The sequence below is a fragment of the Eubalaena glacialis genome, chromosome 13 (genome assembly GCF_028564815.1).
Source record: "Eubalaena glacialis isolate mEubGla1 chromosome 13, mEubGla1.1.hap2.+ XY, whole genome shotgun sequence".
NCBI classification, from domain to species: Eukaryota; Metazoa; Chordata; class Mammalia; order Artiodactyla; family Balaenidae; genus Eubalaena; species Eubalaena glacialis.
Genome location: NC_083728.1, coordinates 28,894,760 through 28,922,478, shown reverse-complemented (window position 1 = coordinate 28,922,478; position 27,719 = coordinate 28,894,760). Strand labels below are relative to the sequence as shown.

Sequence of the window (27,719 nt, the reverse complement as noted above, 5' to 3'; positions counted from 1 at the left end):
GCTCCAAAACCTGTGCATAGAAAAAGAAATGAATTCTGCTAGAGACTTGCCGAGGGCTGCAAGGAGGAGGCATCTGAGAAGAGCCCCATCAGAGGGCTGCAGAGGTGGCAGCAGCATAGGAGCTGGGGACTCTGGCAGGAGGAGGGGAGGGTCTGGCTGAATGGGAAGGGCCGAAGGGGCTGTGTGGCAGAGGGGGTGGAGGTCCGATGGCAGACAGGGCCAGAGCCCAGCATCTCCTAGAGATGTCAGGAATGCATCCATCAGAAAAAATGACATGGACCGGATCCCGCTGCTTCTCAGTGCAGCCTAGAGAGGCTGGTCGGCGGCAGTCCTAGTCTCAGCTGAGGAATCTGAGACTCAGAGGTGGGACGTTACTTGGCTGAGGTGTCACAGGACAAGGGGACCTTCTTCCCTTTGTTCCCCTGCCTCCTCTAGTCCATCTGTCAGTCCACTGTCTCTTCATCCATCTTTCCATCCTTTCATCTAGTGAAAAAACTGAAGCTTACGTTGATGCAGAGTTTTTCCGTCAGCAGATGAGGGAGATAAATTTAGTAAATGCAGCTAGCATTTAGAATGCCGAAATGGAGTAGAATGGATAAAACAGAACAGAATAGTATAGAGTAGAATAAAATAGAGTGGGGTCGGCAAACTGTTTTTGCAAAAGGCCAGATAGTTACTATTCTAGACTTCATGGGACATATTCTTCCTGTTTTGTTTTGTTTTTTTACAAGCCTTTAAAACCATTAAACCATTCTTAGCCTACAGGCCATACAAAAAGAGGCCATAGCCCAAAGTTAGCCCATGGGCCATAGTTTGCCAGCCCCCTTTTTAGAAAATATCAGAGTGCATTGCAAGTGTTAAGATTAATTATCATTTTGAGAAATGGGTTTCGGCTTACATATGTATGTGAATGTGTGAGTGGGTGCATGTGTGTGCACATGGGTGTGGGTGTCTGTGGGAGTGTGTGAATGAGTGTGTGTGTACTCTGTGTACTGTGTGTGTACTGATGTAAAAATGTAATTTTTACCATTCCCCAAAAAGTGTGGAGCTTTTGGCTGAGCCCAATGCAGTGCTCCTGACAGCTCTGAGAGGCGGGTTCTAGGGGATCCCAGTATTGCAGATGGGGAGACGAAGGCCCCATGGGTCACACAGCCGTAGGCGTGTGAACCCAGAGAGTCTGGCTCTGGAGCCCCAAACAGGACACCGAACTGCCTTTATAAGTAGCAACTGCCCTCGACACATTTTGCAAACCTCTATTTCTTGTGCTTGTTTCTAACGGCCCAGAATCTGGCGGCCACGTCCTTCCCAAGGTGTTTTCTTTTCCCAAGGTGGATTTTAGCCCTAGGACCCATTGGGGGCCTAAATATCCCTCCTGCATTAGACACCCTCAAGCAGCCAGTCAGCGCCGGACATTGCATGTTCCTGTCTCATCGACCCTCCCCCAACCCTGCCAGGTGGATATGGTTGCCCCTCTTCCTTTACAGAAGAAGCAGGCTGGTTCAGAGAGAGAAACTGGCTTGTCCAAGGTCACATAGCCAATGTTCCTGATTCCAGAACCACAGGAGCAAATCCCGCCTACTATAGACCGCTCCAGAAAGTCCATCTAATGCTGCCATTAACCACCCTGTCATTTATATAGCACTTTATTGTTTGCAGAGCAGTTCAACTTTCATTTTCTCTCTGGAGTTCTGGAGAAGGTAGAATAATGGAATGTTAGGACTGAAAAGGCCAGTTGAGACCTTTGAGACCCACGCTTGTAAAAATGGAGCCTCAAGTGAGGAAGTACCTCACCCAGGATCATCCAGCCAGGAGTGGAGGTGAGGATGCAGGAAAGCGAACGGGGGTGGTGAGGGTGGCCTTGGATAGGCAGAGGAAGGCAGCTTGCTCCAGGGCCTGAAATCTGGTTTAGAGCTTCTCAGAGCCTCAGTTTCCCCTGTGTGACTTGGCAATGCTCAGTCTGCTTTGCCTTTCTCCCAGGCCTAGAAGAAATGTTAGATGAGAGGATGGAACCAAGAGGGCTTTCAGAGCTTGAAGGCTGTCTGCAGAGGTTTCTTAATAACCAGAGGCCAGCCTGGGGTCCAGGAGCCTCATAAGGGCCTCCAGAGTTACCTGAGTGCCAGATGGGGGTCTGTGGCCTGGCTGTGTGGTTCCATAAGAGGGACCTGGTGGAGGCCTGGACCCCACACAGAACCACCATGGCCTGGAGGGCAGTCCTTCCATCAGAGCCCCAGGCTGTGGACACTGTCAGGACGTAGAACAGCCCCAGACTCTGTGGACACCCAGGAGCACACGCCTCACGTATATATCCACACACATACATGTTCCTAAAAACATTTATTTGTTTCTTTTAAAGTACTTAATTTTCACTGGCACCAAAGGTTTAGAAAAGTCTCTTTTTGATTTGGTTTTATGGTTGAGCATTTACTCTATGCCAGATGTTACCTGTGTTGTTTTATTTTATTTGTCAATATCAGGTACTATGCATATAAACCGACTAAATTCTCCTAATAAACCTGTGATGTGGGTACTATTATTATCCGTATTTTACATATGAGAAAACCGAGGCACAGAGGGGTTAAGTGACTTTCCCCAGGACACACAGCCAAGTTCAAATCCTTCCTAGTCTCAGAGCCAAGCTCCAACTACTGAGCTCAGTTGCCTCCCACCCTTATTTAGTCCTCACATCAACTTGCGAAGGGACTGTTAATATCCACATTTTACAGAAGAGGAAACTGAATTAAGAAGAGAGGAGCATTAGTTGAAGTATGTGAAACTGCCATTTTTGTAGGTTGAAAACAGCCAAATATTAGCGATTTCATATGTTCCAGTCCAATAGCTTGGCAAGTAAGTTTGGCAAAGCCAGGATCTAAACCCAGACAATTGATTCCAAAGGTTAGGTGCATAGCCATCCTGCCTGGCCTTCTCCCAATTCATCCAGATAATAGCCCATGAGGTGATTTGATCCTATTATTCTCCAGAGGCCCTCCAAGCACAGAGAGGGCAATCGACTCGCCAGGGTCACATAGCCAGGATGGGGAGAGGTTGGAATGTGACCCCCAGGTCTCCATAGCCAGAACCTCCTTTTCTCAGCCCTGTGCAGCAGTCAGCGCCACTCAGGACACATGAGCCCTCGGCCCCACCCCGGGGATTCCTCCAGGGTCCCGAAGGGAATGGTCTGGTTCCCATTGCCTGGGTGAAGCTCACTTGTCTTGAGCACTGCTGCCTCAGGCTAGGCCATTACTGCCTGCCCCTGGGATGATTTCTTGTAATGCCGCGTGACTCATAGGGCCCCTGCTCTGTGGCCCGTGGTGGGGACTCCTCTGTGCTGCTGTGAGTGGGGGGTTCTGTTTCAGCAGCTGAGAAGAAAGGCATTCTCAAGCCTGGGGGACCCAGACTACATAGGGAAACCACTCCCTTTCCCTGCAGCCTGACTGCTGTACCCACATCCGCAGGGGTGGAGACACCCAGAAAGGAATGTCACAACTGCCCTTCTGCAGCCTGCTCTGGTGTTGGCAGGCAGGCACAGCTGTCTCTAGCAAGTGCCAGATGAGCAGTGGGAGACTGGCTGTCTGTCACGAAGGCCACGGGCTCTACTGCTCACCAGCTGAGTGACCTTGAGCAGGTCACCTCTCCCCTCTGGGCCTCAGTTGGCTAATTTGCAAAATGGGGCATGAAACGCATCCCTAGCACATAGTGAGTGCTCAGTTAGTGACTATGAAGAGTGTCCAGTGCCAGGCAGTGGGTGTGGGATTTGGGCTGTGACAGGCCTGGGCTCAGCTCCCAGCTCTGCTACTGCCGTGCTTGGGTGAAAATATTTCACTCCTGAATCTCATTGTTGTCTATCAATACAATGGGGATGATAATAGCATCTACATCATAGGATTGCCTTGAAGGTCAAAATTGTGCATGTAACCCACCTGGGAGACAGTAGGTGCTAATAAATGGTGGTCACAGTCATGCGTCATGGGAAGGTTGGCTCCTTCTAGCATCCAGGACATTCCAGCCTGATGTCAGACATGCCCCTGCCTGTGTTTGAAAGTCCTCTGTAGACCTAACTCTCCAAAAGAAGGTTATTTTGGGGAGCCCAGATTCAGAGGATAGGGAGGTCCTAGGTGCTCTGTGTCTATGGCACAGTGACTCACCCTCTCTGAGCCTCTGTTCACTCCTCTGTGAAAGGGAACCTCAGAGAACAGCAGTGAGGATGGAAGGATGTGTGTGTGTGTGTGTGTGTGTGTGTGTGTGCTGCTGGCACATTATAAATGTATAAATGATGTGATGGCTATTTGTGGATGAGGCCATGATGGGGCCTGACATCCTGCCCTCTGCCCATGGCAGGCTGGAAAAACCCAGTCAAATGCTGCCTTTCAGACCTGATTTTCCTTCCTCCTCCCCTCTTGCCCCACTTCTGACAGGCATTTGAGTCAATCAGACTTAATTCATAGCACATTATCAGCATCAGTCGAGCTGATAGTACTCTTGTTTTGTATTATTTTATTTCTCTTTCCTTATTTTTTAAATGGTTACAAATTGCCAATTTTTAATTTCACTCAAAATTTATTTCACTTATTTAAATTTTTTTCATTTTTATTTTATTTAAACATTTTAATTTTATTTTTAAAGTTTTAATTTTTATTAATTTTAATTTATTTAAATTTACTTTAATAATGTATTTTTATTTTATTCTTACATTTTATTTTTCTAAGTTTTTTATTTTATCATTTAGTTTTAAAATGCCATTTTATTTTAAATTTTTTATTAATTTTAGTTATTTTTTATTTTAAATCTTTTAATTTTACTTTTTGGTTTTTTTCATTTTAAAATTTTTATTGTATTTTTATGTGCCCACTTTTTTACTAGGTTTCCTGAATTTTTCTTGTCAGTTTATAGTACTTCTTTGTATTACCTACATATTAATCCCCTGTTGGTTTTGACATGGAAGATATGTTTCTTCAATCTGATACCCAGCTACTAACTTTGTATGTCCTTTGGAGAAGAGAAATCGTTACTTATAATACTGTTCATGTGATCAGTCCCTTGAAGGTTTTTTAGGTAGGAGGGCGTTGTTTCTGCTGTATATTCTGGGCTTTTTGATTTTACAAAAAGTCCTCATAAGATGGTCTCATGAGAAGGGTGTGAGCCCCTGATTCTCTGTCCCTTGAGCGGATCACCCTTCCCGCAAGTGATTCTTCCCTGACAAGTGTTGACAGTCCTGATGCAGCAGCCCTCAGCCCTTCCTGAGTACATTCCTGGAACTCAAATTCGGGTGACGCTTCTCTGTCCACCCTCATTCCTGGATGTCCCCTGAGTCATCGCATTTCAGCCAGCACATGTCTGTTGAACACTTGCTGTCAGCTGGCCCCTGTCCTTGGGGGCCCCAGACTGATGAAGGTAGCAGGCCCAACAGAGTGAATAGGAGAGGTGTCAGCTGGAGACCCTTGGCCCTCGGACAGGGGACGTTGGCTTGACGTCCTCCCTGCAAGGCTTGACGTCCTCCCTGCGAGCGGAGCATCCCCACAATGGCTGACGTTCTCCCAGGGCCGCTTTGGCTGAATAGCTTCAGTTCGTAGACCATCTTATTCCCTTGCATCAATAACCCTCCCTCCAACCACCTCCCGCATTAAAAGAAAAAGAAAAAAACTGAGCACTCAGGACATTTCTGGGTAACACAGACTTTATTGAAGGTCTGGGGATGCTGCTAAGGGCTCCATGGTTTCAGACTTAAGACCACTGGGTTGTTCCTGCAGCCTCCCCTCTTCTCCTCCTGTCTGACCCTGCACACAGCTCAGGGCCCCTCTTTGGCCCTGAGAGACGTATGACTTTCAGTGGCACTTCTCTACCTTTGGAGAGCCACTGGGCATTAGTCAGCAGGGAGGGGCTGACAGGCCATCAGGGAGGCATGGCTCCCAGCAGTTAGGAGCTAGGATTCTGGTTTGCATCCCACCTGACTCTTCACTGTGGGTTCTTACGTCAACCACTAACCCTAACCCTAACCCTAACATCTCTGAGCCTTAGTTTTCTCGTCCATGAAAATGTGTAAATGTAGCCCAGCTTTGCAGGGCTGTGATGGGTTTGCAGTGATTTAACACAGGACCTGGTAGCACAGGATCCTGCATGCTGCAGACGGCATCAGCCTGATTCTCCCCATCTGCAGACCTGGTCCCTCAGAGGATCTACAGGAGCTCACAGAGACCAGCACCTCTGGCTGTGGCTGCTCATCTTGGTTCCAGCCCTTAATCCTGGTTTTAACTGGGCAAGAAGGATTATGGTTCCCATTTTGCACATGAGGAAACTGGGACCCACTGACAGTGGTTGTAGAATTTCCAGGCCCTGCAAGCCTAGGTCCCTCCAACTGTCTGGGTTTCGGTGTGGTGGAGACAGTGCCCCAGGACCATGAGAGGTTTCCAAGGTAGAGCCCCACCATATACTGTGCCTGTGTCCCCTTCTTCCATTCAGCTCCTCCCTACTGGCATCACACCATTTCTTGAGCACCTACTATGTGCCGGGTGATTTTTGTGTGCATTAGTTACCCACAACCCTAGAAGATAGGACCCATTTTACAGAAGAGGAAAGTAGAATCCAGATAGGTGAAGCCACTTGCCCAGGTTTCCACAGCCCCCATACAGTCTGGGTTGGAAGCCAAGGTGGGGCTCCGAAACCAGAGCTCTTTTTCCCTGTGCCAGGAATTGGTGAGCAGAACCCAGGGCAGAGCATAAGGACAAAGTTGGCTCCCATTTGATGAGTCCTTGGCATGTGAGCTGGGCACAGAGCCAGGGGCTCTGCAGATTATTACCTCCCTTTATCCTCCGGGCACCCCTTCGATAGCATCATTCTCATTTTGCAGCTGAAGTGTGAGGCTCAGAGAGGTGAAAGGGACTTCCCAGAGTCAAGGTGGCAGAGCTGGGATTCATACCCAAATGTGTGTGACCTGGACTCCCGCCTGCCCAGCACTGCCTCCCTCCCATCTCCCATTTCCTGGGCAGTTGGTCTGGGGGCCTGGCCCGGGCAGATGTCACTGTGACTCACCACCTATTCTCACCTTCGAGAATGACTTAGGGAACCATCCAGACAGGGCCTCGGGTTTCAGTCCAGCTTGGGGGCGGCGGTATACAGCTGGTTTAGGGAGCAACTGAACAGCAGAGCGGCTTCAAACAACCAGAGGGAACCTTGAATGAGACCTTGTCCTGGTGGCCTGCGAAAGTCGAGAGGCCACAGCAGGTCAAAGAGGCACAACCCGAGCCAGTGACAAGGAGGAGCAGAAGTGATTCAGGCATCTCTGGAGGAGGCTGCGGGGCAGACACAGTCATGGGATTCTTGGATTAGGTCCCTTGAGAGCTGAGGACGGGCAGCTGAGATCTGCTCACACCAGCTACCTGCTGCCCCATGGACTAGGCCACTTACCTTTTCATTCTCATAATAGCCCACAAGCAAGACTTGTCCATCTGCTGCTCACAGCCAGCAGCCTGGTCCAGACCCCCTAGATGACCACAGGCCTCCGCCCTGGGCTCCCAGCTCCCACTCCTGCCCCCTACTCTTCGTTCTGCTCAGCCCCAGAGGGAGCTTTCAAGATGGCAGACGCTCCTTGGCCTGCACCACGCAGGGCCTTCCCATCTTGCTTCCAGGAAAACCCAGCGCCAGCCACACTCCTGCTGAGCCTACCACCCAGGTCTGGGCTGATCCGCCATTCTGACCAGTCCCTGTGCTCTGGCCTCACTGCGCTCTTGCATGCTAAACCCCTGGACCTTTGTACCTGCTGGTCCCTCTGCCAAGAATGCTTTCCTTATATGTCTCAGGGGGTCCTGTCTTGTGGCTGGGACCCTCCTCTCCTCTCCTCACTCTGTTTACTGTCATTCACTCACTGTCACTATCTCAAATGACCTCTCTTTCCTTTAGGATGCAAACTCCCTGAGGGGAAGGGCTGTCTTGTCCACTGATGTATCCCCTGTGCCTACAACAGTTCTTGGCACATAGTAGGCCCTCGAGCACATTTGTGAAAGGAACAAGCTTTCCAGTGAGTGGGTGATTGCCTCTATCTTACATATGAGCAAACCGAGGTTCAATAACGGGCCCAGGGAGTGAAGTGTGGAGCTGGGATTTGAAGGGGGGGTTGTCTGATCCCAAGCCTTGGGTTCCCACCTCCACTCTTTATGCCTCACTGCTGAGCAAGACTGATTGGGAGCCTCATCTATTGTGGGGAAGGGGTGACAATAGATGTGTCACCTGGAACAGCAAGGGCCCAGCCATCCTCAGTCCCAAAGCAGGTGCAGCAGTGGGTATAGCAGGCCTGGCCTCCCCAGTTAGAGGCCAGGGACCAGGCTGTTCACAAGGCCAGACAGGGAGAGCCAGCTGGCTGGAGATAAAAAGCCAAAGGCACCCATCCAGAGACCAGGGTTCCAGCCCTGCCTTCCAGTGACCCACTGTGTGGCTCTGAACAAGTGCCTGCCCCTCTCTGAACCTCAGGGCACCATTTGTAAAATAATACTACTATCCGTATACTACAGAGTTCAAACTCTAATAGACACTGCCCAAATCCTTTTTTAAAGTGAGCACTGGATGTTGTCAGTCTTTTAGTTTGCCTTTCCGGTAGGTCACAAGTAATATTTTGTTCTTATTCTAAACATCATTTTGAAAATTATTAGTGCAATGTAATAAATAGCTCTTCCTGAGGTTACTGGCCCATTTGTCTTTCTTTTTTGAATTACTTGTAATATTTTTGCCCATTTCACACCTTGGGTTGTTGCTGTTTTTCTTCTTCTTGATTTCTAAGAGCTCTTTGTATATTAAGGATGGTAATCCTTGGCCTTCTTTTGTGAGGCATAATGATCAGAGTGGACATGTAACAGAGGATCACAAACCTGACATTTGCGTTTTTTCTCTCTCTCTCTAATTCTGTTATATCTCTAAAACCCAATCCTTAATAACTTTGGGTAGATCTCAGAGTTTCTGGTATTAAAATCTCAGTTTGGTGCTAAATTTTTAAAAACACAGGTCTAATTCAAAGCTGTCTCCTTCCCCATCACTGACTTGCCTCCTGACTCCATTGATCTGCCCTGTTGGGAGATGTGTCATCCTCCCTCCCTTCCTCCCCTGTGTGCTGGGGAGCAGAAGAGGGATGGGGACAGGGACAGCTGTGTCTTACTTCTCTGGTGCTGCTGTGGCCTCACAAGTCCCAGCAGTGAGAAAACTCGGGGCCGCATCACCAGTGAGCACAGGGAAGCGGTTGGGTCTAAACGTTCCTATGCCTCCCTCCACATCCTCTGTGTGTGGCAGGTGCCCTACCTGTGGCATGGCTGTGACTTATTAGGGGAGGAGCATGGCCTCGACCTCTTCGTATATTCCCAGCTCCCTCACTACCCCATGGTACCCCTACAGCCCCTTTGGGTTGGAAATTTTGGATCAAGTTCAACAGCCTCCTTCAGTGTCCATGTGATCTGGACAGAGAATTGGCCAAATGGTGGCAGCGCAGGCTTCTGAGAGACTGACCCCTCCCCTTCTGCATCTCTCATTCATTCTCCCCCCTCCCCCAATAGACATGGGAAGGATCAGCAAGTGTGTGTTCAGTCAGGGGATGAAATGCCCATTTCCATGTCTTATCGGGTTCCCTCCAAACTGTGAGTGATTCTCTTGCCACCCCACCTGGGTTTAGGGAATTGGGGAAGTGCCCTGCCCCACCGCAGCCCCTGCTAGACAATCCTTCCTGGATCCTCTTCAGACATCGGTTTACACCAGCTGGTAGGCAGTGGAGGGGGAGAGGATGGAGGGTGCAAAGATATCTGGCCTCCCCCTTGCTAAGTTCTGAAGGGGGTGTCTGGCTCCAATTCCATACTCACGAGGCAGATTTCTTTAGAACACAGTGGTAAGGGGAGGGGAGGACTCAGACTTTGTTTCCACCCTTAGTCACAAGTTTTGGAGCAGCAAGATACATCTTGTTCCTTCGTTCACCCAATGGACATTTACAGAGCACCCAGTGTACCCCGGCACTGTGCATGGCACTGGGAGGCGTGGGTGAACAAGACAAGGTGCCTGGGAAATTTCCCTTCCTGATCTAGTATCATTTTGCGCATTTTTCTAAAATGTTTCCACAGGTCTGTGATTTGTCTTTTAACTTTGTCCAATAAATCAAATAAAAGAAAAAAGTTTTTGTTTCTTGTTTTCACTGGAGTCTAGACAAGGGCCTGGTATATTGTAGGCATTCAAGAAACACCTACTGAATAGATGGACGGATGGGTGGATGGATGGCTATTGGGCCCTTAGAAACACTGAGTTTAACCATCCATTTGACAGATGGAGAAACTGAGGCCCAAAGACAGGGAGGGACTTGCCTGAGGACCCACAGAACCGGGATAAGAGTCCATATCTGGTGCTCTCTCCCTTCTACAAGGTTTTGAGAGGGGGAGGGAGCCTGTGGGGAGAGACCAGACTCAGAATAGGGTCCCTAAAGATGCTCACCCCATGTCTGGAGGTCCAAACTGGATTCCCAACTCATTGTCACCGCTCGGAACCTCCAGTTACCCCGGGTGCTGGATGAGAGGGGCTGGGGCTGTCCCTGGAACACCAAGAAGGTCCAGTGCTGAGGCCCAGCCCCATTCCCTGATGCTCACCGGCGGCAGAGCCCCAGGTTTTCTCTGCACTGGGAGCTGATGGTATATCCAAAGCTTCCTTAGGGCTTAATTGTAAGAGGCAATGAGGGTGTTTACATGGGACATATTCTAGGGGCTAGGTTCTCCGCAGTACTTAATAATAGCTACCAGTTACTAAGACTCCCTGGCGTTAAATCCCAGCTTGCCACTATGTGATCCTCAGCAAATTACTTACCTTCTCTGTGCCTTAACTTCCTTGTCTGTAAGAGGAGATAATAATACCTCGTAGGGTTGTTGCAACAGAGTCTGGCCTTGTAAGAGCTCCACACTGCTCACAGCTACCCCATTGCCGTGCACCTACCATCTGCCAAACCCTGTTCTGAGCATGTCAGATGTCAGACACACCAACATACTGAACCTTCTCAGCAATGCATGAGGACAATGATTATGCCCATTTTACAGATGGGGAAACTGAGGCTTAGCTTGCGATTTAGACCCAGGCTGTCTGCCAGCAGAGACCAACTTAACTGCTACACCATGCTGCACTGCCTCTCCTGCCATTGGTGCTGAGGGACTTCGGGGCTTGAAAGTCTTTAGAGATTATCCATGCCCTTAGGGGATGCCCCCAGAAGTGAGCAGAGGAAACCAAGAGGACTGGCTCGAGATCCTCCCCCTCACCCTATGCAGGCCTCAGCCAAAGCAGCTCAACTCTTAGCTGCCCTATTAATCGAGCTCCCAGATCACATCCTGTCTTGGGAAAAAGAAAGCTTCCTTGGCTGAAAAAAGTTTGAAAGTCCTCTGTCAAGACCAATCCCTTGTTTTTCTGCTGAGGAAACTGAGGCTGCCAAGGTCACACAGTGAACCTGAGTCCCAGCCGAGACGGGAAGCACGGTCCTGGCTCCTAGCCCCGAGCTCTGTTCATTGCGGGTCTTCAGCATGATGGGGTGAAGGGGTCATTTGTGGAGCAAACTGCGAGACCTGGTACCTCTCAGTCGAGTGCATGTTAGGAATCATGTGCTCTCAGTTCCTCTTAGGAAGTTCCCCCACCTTTCCTGGAATCCTGGCACTCATCCTCCCCACGGCTCATGGGGGGCTCCTGGACTGGATTAGTGGGCACCATCCCCCCTACCCCTGGCCTGTGGCATCAGGTCTCCAGATTGGCTGGACGTGTCCCACCAGGTCCTGACTGCTGCAGCATCCTGCCACTCAGCCAAAGCTGAAGCTTTCACAGCCTCCCAAAGAGCCACAGGAGGCCTCCACAGCCCTAAAGAGCCCAGGAACCATGAACTCCTCACAGAGGGAAAGGGAATTAGCAGCTAGTGTTTCCTGCCCCCAGTATTGCCAGGCGCTTTATACACAGCTCTTGGGGCGCTTTATAGCACCCAAGGCAGGCTCAGAGAGAATCAGAGAAGCAAGAGACCTGTCCGACGCCACACGGCAAGACAGCCCCATAGGCAAAGCCAGAACCTGTCTGAGTCCACTCCCCAGCCCACAAGTTCTCACTGAGCACCCACTGTGTACCAGGTAGCGGTGCTACAGACGTGAACAAGTCAGAAACACCTGCCTCAGAGAGATTCCATTTGTGTGTGTGTGTGTGTGTGTGGTGTAGCAGGGCCTCTTGAGCACCTACTATGTGCCAGGCACTGTTTTGAGCATAATGCATTTTATCTGCAAAATAGCCCTGTAAAAGTCAGTAGAAGAAGAAACTGAGGCACAGAGTATTTCAGCAACTTGTTCAAGGTCACGCACACAGCAAACCTAGTCTTCTTTTTTTTTTTTTTAAACATCTTTATTGGAGTATAATTGCTTTACAATGGTGTGTTAGTTTCTGCTTTATAACAAAGTGAATCAGTTATATATATACATATGTTCCCATATCTCTTCCCTCTTGCATCTCCCTCCCTCCCACCCTCCTTATCCCACCCCTCTAGGTGGTCACAAAGCACAGAGCTGATCTCCCTGTGCTATGCGGCTGCTTCCCACTAACTATCTATTTTACATTTGGTAGTGTATATATGTCTATGCCACTCTCTCACCCTGTCACATCTTACCCCTCCCCCTCCCCATATCCTCAAGTCCATTCTCTAGTAGGTCTGTGTCTTTATTCCCGTCTTGCCACTCGGTTCTTCATGACCTTTATTTTCCCTTAGATTCCATATATATGTGTTAGCATACTGTATTTGTTTTTCTCTTTCTGACTTACTTCACTCTGTATGACAGACTCTAACTCCATCCACCTCACTACAAATACCTCCATTTCATTTCTTCTAACACAAAAAGAAAAGGAACTGTCCTCTCCGTATTTTTTCAGAAGAATAGCAACTGCACATACCCAACACTTCATGACAGTTTTACATGTAGGACAATAGCAAGACAATTCCTTACACAATTTCACATACTTGACACTTTCACACGCAAGAGAGTTTTGTGACAGTTCCACAGACAGATGGATTTTGCAACAGGTTCGCACTCCGGGCAGATTCGTGACAATTCTGTTCATGGATAACGGCGTGCCGAGCTCTGGGGACATGGATGCCGGGGAAGCCAGCTGGGGGTTGTGACTGCCTCCCCTGGTCCTGGTCTCAGCCGCTGCTCCTACCCACCCCCCTCACCCCCCGTGCAGCTTGCCGAATGATGAGGAATCCAGTAACAGTTCTTTTTTTTTTTTGAATTTTATTTTATTTATTTTTTTATACAGCAGGTTCTTATTAGTAATCAATTTTATACACATCAGTGTATACATGTCAATCCCATTCGCCCAATTCATCACACCACCACCCCCACACCCCTGCGGCTTTTCCCCCTTGGTGTCCATACATTTGTTCTCTACATCCATGTCTCAATTTCTGCTCTGCAAACCGGTTCATCTGTACCATTTTTCTAGGTTCCACATATATGCATTAATATATGATATTTGTTTTTCTCCTTCTGACTTACTTCACTCTGTATGACAGTCTCTAGATCCATCCACATCTCAACAAATGACCCAATTTCGTTCCTTTTTGTGGCTGAGTAATATTCCATTGTATATATGTACCATATCTTCTTTATCCATTCATCTGTCGATGAGCATTTAGGTTGCTTCCATGACCTGACTATTGTAAATGGTGCTGCAATGAACATTGGGGTGCATGTGTCTTTTCGAATCGTGGTTTTCTCTGGGTATATGCCCAGTAGTGGGATTGCTGGATCATATGGTAATTCTATTTTTACTTTTTTAAGGAACCTCCATACTGTTCTCCATAGTGGCTGTATCAGTTTACATTCCCACCAACAGTGCAAGAGGGTTCCCTTTTCTCCACACCCTCTCCAGCATTTGTTGTTTGTAGATTTTCTGATGAAGCCCGTTCTAACTGGTGTGATGTGATACCTCATTGTAGTTTTTTTTTTTTTTTTTTTTTAGAATGCAGTTTTAAATTTTATTTATTTATTTATTTATTTATCTATGGCTGTGTTGGGTCCTCATTTCTGTGCGAGGGCTTCCTCTAGCTGCGGCAAGCGGGGGCCACTCTTCATCGCGGTGCGCGGGCGTCTCACCATCGCGGCCTTTCCCGTTGCGGAGCACAGGCTCCAGACGCGCAGGCTCAGTAATTGTGGCTCAGGGGCCCAGCTGCTCCGTGGCATGTGGGATCCTCCCAGACCAGGGCCCGAACCCGCGTCCCCAGCATTGGCAGGCAGATTCTCAACCACTGTGCCACCAGGGAAGCCCCCCTCATTGTAGTTTTGATTTGCATTTCTCTAATAATTAGTGATGTTGAGCAGCTTTTCATGTGCTTCTTGGCCATCTGTATGTCTTCTTTGGAGAAATGTCTATTTAGGTCATCTGCCCATTTTTGGATGGGGTTGTTTGTTTTTTTAATATTGAGCTGCATGAGCTGTTTATATATTTTGGAGATTAATCCTTTGTCCGTTGATTCGTTTGCAAATATTTTCTCCCATTCTGAGGGTTGTCTTTTCGTCTTGTTTATGGTTTCCTTTGTTGTGCAAAAGCTTTGAAGTTTCATTAGGTCCCATTTGTTTATTTTTGTTTTTATTTCCATTACTCTAGAAGGTGGATCAAAAAAGATCTTGCTGTGATTTATGTCAAAGAGTGTTCTTCCTATGTTTTCCTCTAAGAGTTTTATAGTGTCCAGTCTAACATTTAGGTCTCGAATCCATTTTGAGTTTATTTTTGTGTATGGTGTTAGGGAGTGTTCTAATTTCATTCTTTTACATGTAGCTGTCCAATTTTCCCAGCACCACTTGTTGAAGAGACTGTCTTTTCTCCATTGTATATCCTTGCCTCCTTTGTCATAGATTAGTTGACCACAGGTGCGTGGGTTTACCTCTGGGCTTTCTATCTTGTTCCATTGATCTATGTTTCTGTTTTTGTGCCTGTACCATATTGTCTTGATTACTGTAGCTTTGTAGTATAGTCTGAAGTCAGGGAGTCTGATTCCTCCAGCTCCGTTTTTTTCCCTCAAGACTGCTTTGGCTCTTCAGGGTCTTTTGTGTCTCCATACAAATTTTAAGATGATTTGTTCTAGTTCCGTAAAAACTGCCATTGGTAATTTGATAGGGGTTGCATTGAATCTGTAGATTGCTTTGGGTACTATAGTCATTTTCACAATATTGAGTCTTCCAATCCAAGAACATGGTATATCTCTCCATCTGTTGGTATCATCTTTAATTTATTTCATCAGTGTCTTATAGTTTTCTGCATACAGGTCTTTCATCTCCCTAGGTAGGTTTATTCCTAGGTATTTTATTCTTTTTGTTGCCATGGTAAATGGGAGTGTTTCCTTAATTTCTCTTTCAGATTTTTCATCATTAGTGTATAGGAATGCAAGAGATTTCTGTGCATTAATGTTGTATCCTGCAACTTTACCAAATTCATTGATTAGCTCTAGTAGTTTTCTGGTGGCATCTTTAGGATTCTCTATCTATAGTATCATGTCGTCTGCAAACAGTGACAGTTTTACTTCTTCTTTTCCAATTTGTATTCCTTTTATTTCTTTTTCTTCTCTGATTGCCGTGGCTAGGATTTCCAAAACTATGTTGAATAATAGTGGTGAGAGTGGACATCCTTGTCTTGTTCCTGATCTTAGAGGAAATGGTTTCAGTTTTTCACCATTGAGAATGATGTTTGCTGTGGGTTTGTCATATATGGCCTTTATTATGTTGAGGTAGGTTCCCTCTGTGCCCACTTTCTGGAGAGTTTTTATCATAAATGGGTGTTGAATTTTGTCAAAAGCTTTTTCTGCATCTATTGAGATGATCATATGGTTTTTATTCTTCAATTTCTTAATATGGTGTATCACATTGATTGATTTGCATATATTGAAGAATCCTTGCATCCCTGGGATAAATCCCACTTGGTCATGGTGTATGATCCTTTTAATATGTTGTTGGATTCTGTTTGCTAGTATTTTGTTGAGGATTTTTGCATCTATATTCATCAGTGATATTGGTCTGTAATTTTCATTTTTTGTAGTATCTTTGTCTGGTTTTGGTATCAGGGTGATGGTGACCTCATAGAATGAGTTTGGGAGTGTTCCTTCCTCTGCAATTTTTTGGAAGAGTTTGAGAAGGATGGGTGTTAGCTCTTCTCTAAATGTTTGATAGAATTCACCTGTGAAGCCATCTGGTCCTGGACTTTTGTTTGTTGGAAGATTTTTAATCACAGTTTCAATTTCATTACTTGTGATTGGTCTGTTCATCTCTTCTATTTCTTCCTGGTTCAGTCTTGGAAGGTTATACCTTTCTAAGAATTTGTCCATTTCTTCCAGGTTGTCCATTTTATTGGCATAGAGTTGCTGGTAGTAATCTCTTAGGATGCTTTGTATTTCTGCAGTGTCTGTTGTAACTTCTCCTTTTCCATTTCTAATTTTATTGATTTGAGTCCTCTCCCTCTTTTTCTTGATGAGTCTTGCTAATGGTTTATCAATTTTGTTTATCTTCTCAAAGAACCAGCTTTTAGTTTTATTGGTCTTTGCTATTGTTTTCTTTGTTTCTATTTCATTTATTTCTGCTCTGCTCTTTATGATTTCTTTCCTTCTGCTAACTTTGGGTTTTGTTTATTCTTCTTTCTCTAGTTCCTTTAGGTGTAAGGTTACATTGTTTATTTGAGATTTTTCTTGTTTCTTGAGGTAGGCTTGTATAGCTATAAACTTCCCTCTTAGAACTGCTTTTGCTGCATCCAATAGGTTTTGGATTGTTGTGTTTTCATTGTCATTTGTCTCTAAGTATTTTTTGATTTCCTCTTTGATTTCTTCAGTGATCTCTTTGTTATTTAGTAACATAGTGTTTAGCCTCCATGTGTTTCTGTTTTTTACGTTTTTTCCCCTGTAATTCATTTCTAATCTCATAGTGTTGTGGTCAGAAAAGATGCTAGATATGATTTCAATTTTCTTAAATTTACTGAGGCTTGATTTGTGACCCAAGATGTGATCTATCCTGGAGAATGTTCCCTGCACACTTGAGAAGAAAATGTAATCTGCTGTTTTTGGATGGAATGTCCTATAAATATCAATTAAATCTATCCGGTCTATTGTGTCATTTAAAGCTTCTGTTTCCTTATTTATTTTCATTTTGGATGATCTGTCCATTGGTGTAAGTGAGGTGTTAAAGTCCCCCACTATTTTTGTGTTACTGTCGATTTCCTCTTTTACAGCTGTTAGCAGTTGCCTTATGTATTGAGGTGCTCCTATGTTGGGTGCATATATATTTATAATTGTTATACCTTCTTCTTGGATTGATCCCTTGATCATTATATAGTGTCCTTCCTTGTTTCCTGTAACATTCTTTAATTTAAAGTCTATTTTATCTGATATGAGTATTGCTACTCCAGCTTTCTTTTGATTTCCATTTGCATAGAATATCTTTTTCCAACCCCTCACTTTCAGTCTGTATGTGTCCCTAGGTCTGAAGTGGGTCTCTTGTAGACAGCATATATGTGGGTCTTGTTTTTGTATCCATTCAGCAAACCTGTGTCTTTTGGTTGGAGCATTTAATCTATTCACGTTTAGCGTAATTATCAATATGCGTGTTCCTATGACCATTTTCTTAATTGTTTTGGGTTTGTTTTTGTAGGTCCTTTTCTTCTCTTGTGTTTCCCACTTAGAGAAGTTCCTTTAGCGTTTGTTGTAGAGCTGGTTTGGTGGTGCTGAATTCTCTTAGCTTTTGATTTCTCCATCAAATCTGAATGAGATCCCTGCCGGGTAGAGTAATCTTGGTTGTAGGTTCTTCCCTTTCATCACTTTAAGTGTATCATGCCACTCCCTTCTGGCTTGTAGAGTTTCTGCTGAGAAATCAGCTGTTAACCTTATGGGAGTTCCCTTGTATGTTATTTGTCATTTTTCCCTTGCTGCTTTCAATAATTTTTCTTTGTCTTTAATTTTTGCCAATTTGATTACTATGTGTCTCGGTGTGTTTCTCCTTGGGTTTATCCTGTATGGGATTCGCTGCACTTCCTGGACTTGGGTGGCTATTTCCTTTCCCATGTTAGGGAAGTGTTCGACTATAATCTCTTCAAATATTTTCTCTGGTCCTTTCTCTCTCTCTTCTCCGTCTGGGACCCCTATAATGCGAATGTTGTTGCGTTTAATGTTCTCCCAGAGGTCTGTTAGGCTGTCTTCATTTCTTTTCATTCTTTTTTCTTTAGTCTGTTCTGCAGCAGTGAATTCCACCATTCTGTCTTTCAGGTCACTTATCCGTTCTTCTGCCTCAGTTATTCTGCTATTGATTCCTTCCAGTGTAGTTTTCATTTCAGTTATTGTATTGTTCATCTCTGTTTGTTTGTTCTTTAATTCTTCTAGGTCTTTGTTAAACATTTCTTGCATCTTCTCAATCTTTGCCTCCATTCTTTTTCCGAGGTCCTGGATCATCTTCACTATCACTATTCTGAATTCTTTTTCTGGAAGGTTGCCTATCTCCACTTCATTTAGTTGTTTTTCTGGGGTTTTATCTTGTTCCTTCATCTGGTATCTTGTTCCTTCATCTGTTCCTCCCTCTGCCTTTTCATCTTGTCTATCTTTCTGTGAATGTGGTTTTTGTTCCACAGGCTGCAGGATTGTAGTTCTTCTTGCTTCTGCTGTCTGCCAACAAATCTTTTTTTAAAGCAGCGATGATTTTCTGAAGGTCTCTGGCAGCTGCTCTGGGCTGCTGAGGGCCCCCAGTGCTCCCATCAGGAACACAAAGGTGACCGCCCTTAATGAATGGCTAATGAAGGCAGACCATATCTTGTGGGTCCAGGGTGGGTCGTTAAGGGATAAGGAAGCAGAGATTTGGGTTGATGTGGGGAGGGATTCCAGGCACAAGCAGCCCGCTCTGGACTGTCCACCCTCCCCCGCCTAGCAGGAGGGCTGGGCAGGGGCAGCACAGCCTAGGCCTTCTCCGTGCTTCAACCTCCAGGCACTAGAATCCTTTTGGTATGGGTCTCATCTGTCCTCACACACCTGCCACTGTCTCAGAGGCACACACATGCTCAGGACACACGAACCCAGCCCCTCTTCTTCTTGCCATGCTGGGCTTGGCAGGGACTGTCCTCCACTTGGGCCACTTGGGAAAATACCCCTCCTATGAGTGGTAAGAGGGGTCAAGTTGCCCCTTCCAAATATCAGCCCAACCTCTCATCCATCGTCAGGCCAGCAGGGCCAGGCACTGTGACACAGTAGAGTTTGGGGGCTCTGTCTAACTCTGTGACTTATAGTTGTTGGCCTTTGAGCCTTAGTTTGTTCCTCAGTAAAATAAGAAATAATAACAGCACCTGCCTTCTTGCTTCTTAAAATGAGGTCTGGGGGCCAGCACCATCAGCATCCCCCAGAAGCGTTGTACAAAAGCAGAATCTCAGGCCCCAGCCCAGACCTTTAGCATCAAAATCTACACTTGAACCCAAGGTCCCTGGGCACTTTGTGTGCTCCTTAGAGTTTGGGAAGCCCTGGCTGACCTCACAGAGTGGTTTCTGAAAATCACGCAAGTTCATACACATATGACACCAGGCACACCACTGTACACGTTAAACCAACAGCATATATCGAGGGATGGAGGTGCCTCTGCTTTTAATAAGCAGCCCCAAGTGATTCTGATGTGGATTTAAATCTCAGGATCACCACTGGCTGGGAAACAGCAGATGTGGGTATGAACCCTGGCTCCACTACCAGCCTCCATCTCCCCACCTCCCCAGCCCATGGAAGCCGATGTCTGAAAAGGATTCTGTGTGGATTTCAAGCAGGGGCTGGGGCAGGGCACTTCCCCACCTCCCCAGGCCCAGGTGGGTGGCAAGAGAATCACTTGTAGAGAGCTTAGAGGGGACCTGAAGGACAGGGAAATAGGCATGTCACCCCTGATTGAACACGCAGGTACTGATCTGCCCCACATCATGGAAATGAGGGGAGGTGAGCACGGGATGAGGGGAAAATGAATGAGAGATGCAGAAGAGGCAGGGTCTGTCCTGGGAACACATGTACTGCCACTGTTTGGCTAATTTCCTGTCTCAGTCAAGGTCAAATGGACATTGAAGGAGGCAGTAGCCTTAGCACAGCACTGGGAACCTAGCAAGGCCTTAGCAAGGGGACCTGTTATTCTGTGTGGAGGATTAAAGGAGGTGCTGGGATACACTGGCAGCTGGGAGGCCGTGTGGCCTCGAGATGAAGCCTTCAGGTTCTGCAGTCACACTGCCTGGGTCCTCTTACTAAGTGACCTCAGGCAAGCAGCAGCACTGCCCTGGACCTCAGTTTCCTCCTCTCTGAAATAGATATGATAATTATACCTAAATTAATTTTGCAGCATCTCTATATGGAATGGTAAGCAGCTCTAAACAAGGATGAAGCAGTGATGTGCAACATTCGCCAGGATAATTTAAGTGAGCAAAGCATGGTGCTGAAGAGTCTGTGGAGCGTGCTGTGGTTTATCCCTGCCCTCCTGGAGCTCACCTTTCAGTGGTGGGAAAGAGACACCAAAAATTCAAACAAACACCTCACATATCAGGTGGGGATAAATGCCAAAGAAAAACAAAGCAGGGTGAGACAAGGATGCAGGGATGGGTGCTACTTCAGGCGAGGTGGTCAGGGAGGTCTCACAGAGAAGGGGACGTTCCAGCAGAGACCTGAAGTGGGGTAAGCCCTGAGGATGAATGTGGGGAGGGCATTCCAGGCAGAGAGAGGGGCAAGTGCAAAGGCCCTGAGGAGGGAGTGGTCTTGGCATGTTTGAGGAACAGCAAGGATGAGGCCAGCATGGCTGGAGCAGGGCAAGCGATGATTAGGAGGGAGGGGGAAAAATGTGTTGGTGCAGACCAATTTCTGACAGATTCCATGTGGGACAGGAAGGCAAGAAAAGAGGCAGGGTGACTCCAAGATTTCTGACCATGAGTGGAGTAGCCATTCACCCAGACGGACAGGAGAGGCAGGTTTGCGGGGAAGGAGGGGAAAGGATTACAGGTTTCCATTTTGGATGTGTGCCTATTGTTACTGTATTCTGAGGGTCCTACCCATTAACCCCTTGGTGTCATGTACAGACACCTTAGCAGGGATTCACTGTCTGCTCCTTGCCCAGGCTCCCTCCCTGCCACCAACTTACATACTGTCACATACTCACCTCTCTTAAAAACCTTTCTTTCTCCCACACAGACTAGTCCTGCTCCCGTCCCCACATCTGCCTCTCCAGAAAACCATCCCTGATGACTGCAGTCTGTGCCCAGCCCCTGGCTCTGAGCTCTGCTGGGCAGACATCATCAGCTTTCTTTGCAATGTATGAGCCTAGTTCTCCCAACTAGACTGCAGCCTCCCTGAGAACAGTTTTTGAGAACTTTTATTAAGCCATCATTCATTCATGCATTATTCTTTCCTTTAAGAAATAGTGGGCACCTACAATGTGCAAGACTGTGGAAATTTGAAGGAGAATGAGTCAAGCTGGGCCCTGGCCCTCAAGTGAGCACCTCGGGGTGCCTCTCATGTATCTCCCATGAATCAAGTAATAAAATAATGCTCATTCATCAGCCATGAGCTGTGCTAAGTACTTTGCATGGATGAGCTCACAAGTGCCTGGGAGGTGATTGCTACTACCATTGTCCCCATTTTGCAGAAGAGGAGACTGAGGTTTAGAATAGTGAAGCCACTTGCCTAAGATCACCCAGCCAGAAAATGGTGTTTTGTCATGCTGCAAAGCTGAGATCATCTCAATGTCCCCACACCTGCAGGAGTCTCCAAACCTGGAGTCATCTCTAGGGCCCGTGCCTTGTTGGGGATGGTGCAATCTGCCCCCGAGGCAGGAATGTGCCTGGGGTCCTCTGAGCCAGCCTCCAGTGGCAGTGACTGCCTCCCATATGTGGCGGTCTGAGCAGGCAGACGGGAGCCCAGATGTTGTTTATTTCCTCTGGTTATCGGTGACATGCATCCCACACTGCCAGGCAGGGGTCGGAGAAGGCACTGCCCATCACTCTCTGCATGGGGCCCCCCTACATGGTTCTGGATCCTTCTCAAGGACATAGCAGGGCCCAGGGCAGGGCCTGGCCCTCCTCAGGTTGCACTGCCTTAGGGCAGGGAGCAGCGGTCTCTTTTTCTTCTTCCCCATCCTCCTCACCCACAGGGAGTCCTTCGGGACAGCTGTGTTAAATCCTTTAGTCCACCATGACACACAATGTTCTCATGCAAAACACACTTCCCTGGGCACATCCCAATTATGAAGAAACTCTACCCCAAAAATGTTGACATCAAATTAAAAGTTCTGCACTGATTGCCAAAGCAAGTCCAAGATCACAAACACCAATGGAAGCGTGGCAGGTGGCGATAGTAACATTACTGAGACCCTTGTTAAGTGTCAAGCCTGCTCAAGTCCTCAAGGTTCTGTAAGGTTGGCCAGTATGATTTCTATTTTACAGATGGGAAAACTGAAGCACAGAGAGATTAAGGCACTAGTTCAAGGTCACATGGGCAAGGATAAAGGGTAGAGCTGGGATTTGAACTCAAGCAGTCTGGCTCTTAACCCTACTCCACTTTAAAGTGGGAACCTGTTAGCAGTGCAAATTCTCAGCCCCCACCCCCAACCTCAGACTTACTGGATCAGCAGCTCTGGGGGAAGGCCCAGCAATCTGTGTTTTTAACAAGCCCTCTAGGTGAATTTGATGCGTGCCCAAGTTTGGGAACCCCTGCTCTACATTGCCTTCTAATGTGAATGAATGAAGCAGGTACAAGATAAACAGCAGCTCGAGGGGGATAATACATGGCAGCTGACCTTTGCCCTCAGTGTCAGGAGTAGCAATAGGGAGTGGTGGGGACTGGCAAACTGGAGAGCACATGCCCCATCTGTGGAACTCCAACCAAATGTTGCCCTGCAGGAATGCAGGCCCAGTGTTAGCAGGTATTCATACCTTTTCTAGAGAAGTCCAAATTCCAGCTTCTTACGTGAAATCTGATTTTTTTAAATGGTGGCAAATCTTTTTTTTTTTTTTTTAGTTTTTTTTAAGTGTGTAGCTGGAGTTCTTGGCTTGGGTATTGAGGATTTTTCATTGACAGACTCACTGTGGACTGCTGAGGAGGTGAGCCTGTCTGGGGAAAACAGGTAATTTTCAGGGTCCAAGATGTCTCCCTGTGCATTTTGACCCCCTCAAGGAAAGCTCTGCAGAGTGAAGGTGGGTGGGAGGCATGATAATGCAGAGATGACCCTGAATCCGCTCAAATCCCTAAATGAAAAAATATAGAGATCACTTGCAAACACTGAACCATTGACTCCTATCAAAACAAGGGGCTTGGGGTCATTCTCAGGATGTGGATGACTCTGAGGTTGGGAACCCTCGTTTCAAAGAACACAGGTCATTCCGTGATCCCAACAGAAAGAAAAACCTGCCCTTCACCCAAGACCAAATCTGCCTCCTCTGTCTCTGCCCTGAGCCCTTCACCATCCTGAGGATGAAAGACCATCTCCCTGGAGATGGTGGTTGGTGGTTGTCCTCCACCAGTGCCTCTGGCCTCCCTTTGCTCACCAGTGAAAGGGGAGGAGGCTCCAAATGTGGGCTGACAATCCCACCATGTATCTTGACAGTGAGGGAACAGGAAAGGAACTTATATTTATAGAGAAGGACCTACTACATGCCAGGCACTTGCTGCTTGCACACACCTCATAACAAAACGTGTGGGAGTAGGGGTTGTTGCCACAGTTTTTCAGATGGGGAAACTGAGGCCCACATTGATGATGGTACTTATCCAAGGTCAGTCAGTGGGTGGTGGAGCCAGGATTTGAACCTGGACACCTGGACCATAATATATGTCCTTAGGTATTTGAGGGCAGAAAACAATATAATAACAAGATATCCAATTTATCAGAAGTCTGCTGCCAGGCTTTAAGCTAAGAGTTTTCCATGTACCATCTCCTTTCATCACAACAACACTGCAAGTTAAGCATTATCCCTCCTTTTACAGCTAGAATAACTGAGGCCCAGAGAGTTAAAGTACTTTGCCCATAATCACACAGCTGCTGCCACATTTCATAACCATCGAGCCCCCAGCACTGGACCTCACAGAAAGTAGGGGCTCAGTAACTGTTGAATGAATGGATGGATGGATCACTCAACCTTGGGCTAATGCACATACTCAGAGTTGTTATAAGCCTGCATCCCTTTGTAAACTGCCAACCCCATTGTCATTCTCCATAAAATGGACATCCAAGTCTCAGCTTATCCCCTGGGTGCTTGGGGAAAGACAATATGACTCAGATGTCATTCCAAGCCCCTCCAGCTGCTGGAGCAACACAAGGCCATCCTTTTTGGTACAACTGGCACCTTGACCAGGGGAGGATGGTCTTGATTATGGGAGATACTTATTAAGGGAAATCACAGGGGGTGCCATCCCCTCTGATGCCCCAGGAAAGCTCGGGGAACTTGCAATCAGAGCTCAAATACTTGATTTAGAAATGTGCATCAGAGCCGCTAGAGGGCAGCAAAGAAGGCCAGCGTGCAGTTGAGGTGTAGAAGGAGCCAGGGGTTTTCAAACTGTGCTCCCTACAACCCCAAGGTCCCTTGGCGTGCCATGGTCAGGCTGGGTGGGCAGTGCTTCAGGTCCCTCGGCCTTGCTGAAGCAGAGCTGCTCCATCATGATCTGTTGGGCTCCACCTATCTGGTGAGATACATCATTTTGATTGTAATTTGACAGGAGGAGAGCTAGCTCAAGTGAACTAGTGACTTTCTTTGGAGCTATGGGGTGAGCCAAGCCTTGGGGGACTGGAACCTGGGCTTGGAAGATGGTCAGAAACTCTGTCTGACCCTCTAGGGCCCATGAACTTTCTGGTTGCCTTTTTTCTCTCCCTGCATCTGATTTATTTTTTTTTCTCTCTCTCTGCTTCTGTGTAGTCAGGAGTCCTTGGCTGCACGTGACAGAAAACCCTACTCAAAATGGTTTTAGAAAAGAAGAGACTTTATGGACCCTCCCAGGGGTGGATCCAGGTGCACAGACAATCTCTTGTGTGGCCTCCATTCTCGGGACACTCACCCCGCATGCGTTGCCCACCAGCTCTGGTCTACATCTTCTCAAATCCAAACAGAGTGTAAACACACACACACACACGCAATCCTAAGACTAGCTCTAGTTGAAACATGTGCCTATGTCTAAACCAATCACTGCAGTCAAGGGGACCTGATTCTCTGACTGCCCAATCCCAGGTTAAATGCATCTGGACAGAGATGGTTCCACATGAACCTCAAAGTCAAAGATGGGGCCTCTGTTAGCAACGAAATGTGCCACAGATGCTAGTGCTCACCAAAGCTTCTCACACAGGCCACCCTGCCCTCCTACAAATGTCCTTAGGTCAAGAGGCCATCCTAGACCATTGTCTGTCGGCCCACAGTCAAAATTCTCAAGAGAGATGGTCTAATTGTCCCAGCCTGGATGAACTGTCAGGCCCTGGTACAGCCTGTCCACCACTGGCCAGGGGACAGGGTCATGCAGTACAAGAATATTTGCCACGTCTGGTTCTCAGGGAAAGGAGATTGTTCTCAGGGAAAGGAGATTGTGAGCAGGGAAGACACTTCCACAATGTCAATTACATCTATTTTGGTCTTGTTTAAATGCACATCCCTGGGCCTATATACTTTACAAGCCTCCCTGGGGATTCTTATGCACAGTCAAGTTTAAGAACCATCAAGTTTGGATCGTTCTAAAGCAGCATTGTACAAACTCTAGTTGTCATCACTTATTATTCATAAAATTAGCATTCAAGTCTCTATACCCATGACCTTGGGGAAGTGGGAGGAACAGTACTGCTCTTTCTAGTGAGTTAGAGATATGATGAAAAGCCTGAGTGAGGCCATCAGAATCAAAAAGTCAGAGGTGCCATTACAACATAGAGGCACTAGAGGGCACCCTACCAACTGCCGGGACCAAGGATGCAGCAGGAGGCAGAGACAACTCTCTACAAAAACCCGGTGATGAATGATGCTAATTGAGACCCATCACCTGTGCGCATGTGCACACACACACACCGCACCCTCCGAGGTCAGGGGAGGGTCCTTGTTGGGTTCTTTTTTCTGCAGCATGTTGAAATATCACTCTACAAATTGTGCTGTAGCTCTAATTGGAATTTCTTTGCTGTTTGGCTACCTGACCTTGGGGAAGGCTGCACCTCCTCTGGCTTCAGCGTCTCCAGTGAAGCGGCAGGGGTTGGGCTGAGTGACCTCTAAGCTCTTCCAAGAGACAGTGGTTAGTAAGAGTTTTGCTTTGTCACCATCTGCGTTGCTATTACAGTCGCCTCTGTGGGCTTCAGCCCTACTACCAGACGTATCTGATTGGCCAGGTTTTGGTCAATGCCCACTCACTGTCGACTTGAAGAAGGGCCAGGCCTCCATGGATTCTGTTCCTGGGGGCAGGCACCAGGATTTGCCCTTCTCCAGGGCCTCTCACAACAGGGAATTCCTCTGAAAGGAAGATGGGGCACCAATAGGAAGGGGGTGGGGGTGAGGCTGGAGAGTCAAGAATGTCCCCTGCTAGGTGGCCATGGGCTCAGGTGAACCAAAGTGTATAAGTAGTTTATTAAACAGGCTGACCTTGATGGAGTATTAACATACATGAAACAGCTTCATGTTTCCCTAATCGCTGTGTCTAAGAAGCTACCTGGTCCTCTTCTGTCCCTTAATGACACCTGGTCACTTTCTGACTCTCCCCAACTACAATCTACCCCCGATGGTCTGCCCTGCTGCCTCTTGCTGGGGCCCCTGCCAGCAACCAGTCTTCTTGGGGAGGCAGCAGCAACAGCACGTAAGCCTGGCTACTCCTAGGGGGCCCTTGCTGCTGAGAACCCCCTTGCTTGCCATGAAGGATGTGCAGGTTCTTCTGCTGCCTCCCCCTCGCAACTTGGCCCTTCTCTCTCCTGGTCTCTTTTCTCTGCTCAAACAGACGTTGGATGGGGCAGACCTGCAGAGCTGCCACACAGGTTCATGTCCAACCAAGGCATGAGGTGCTGGTCACCCCTTTTTGCAGGCATCCGTCTCTGTGAGGGGGTACCCTTGCATCTCTTCTCTCTTGGTTTGGGGGTTGGGAACAGAGGGAAAGCCACAGCACTCCCCCTTCCCCGGGCTGACAGCTCCTAAGTCCCCTGAGTCCCCCTCTCTAGGTGGTCAGCTTGATCAGGTGGTGGTCAGACAGCAGAGACTCCCTATAAGCCTGGAGAAGCTCTCTTTCCAGGGTATTTTCCACCTCTTTCTTCCCAGTTTTGGGCCCTGGTTGCCAATTCTGGAACAACAAAAAGTTCCTTTCCTCCACTTGCTATACTTGATGATTTTGGGAGCCTTTGATAATGGTGGCAGTGAGGAATGGGATATTGCTCAGAAAGGCAGCAGGAGGGTGAGGGGCTCCCCCACAGGCATGTGCACCCCACACACAGTCAAAAATACACACTATGTTAGTGAAGATCAAGTTTGTCTGTGAGTGACAGAGGACTCCAAATAACGGTGGTATGAACAAAATAGATACTGATTTTTCTCTCATGTAACAGTCTGCACAGGCAGAAGAGGGCTGATGCAGCACTTCTACCTTCCTCGAGGACCCAGGATCTTTTTATCTTATTTCTCCAGTATCCTTAACACATGGTCTCTATCTCATGATCCAAAATAGATGCTCATGCTCCAGCCATCATGTTCACATTCCACCCAACAGGAAGGATGAGGGGATGACAAAGGGTATG

General features: G+C 47.3%; 1 protein-coding gene across 1 annotated transcript in view; it reads left to right on the top strand.

The window, feature by feature from the left end:
• RSPO4 (R-spondin 4) overlaps positions 1–27,719 on the top strand; it is a 39,552-nt gene that overhangs the window by 4,283 nt on the left and 7,550 nt on the right. The gene's annotated exons all lie outside the window — the stretch shown is intronic.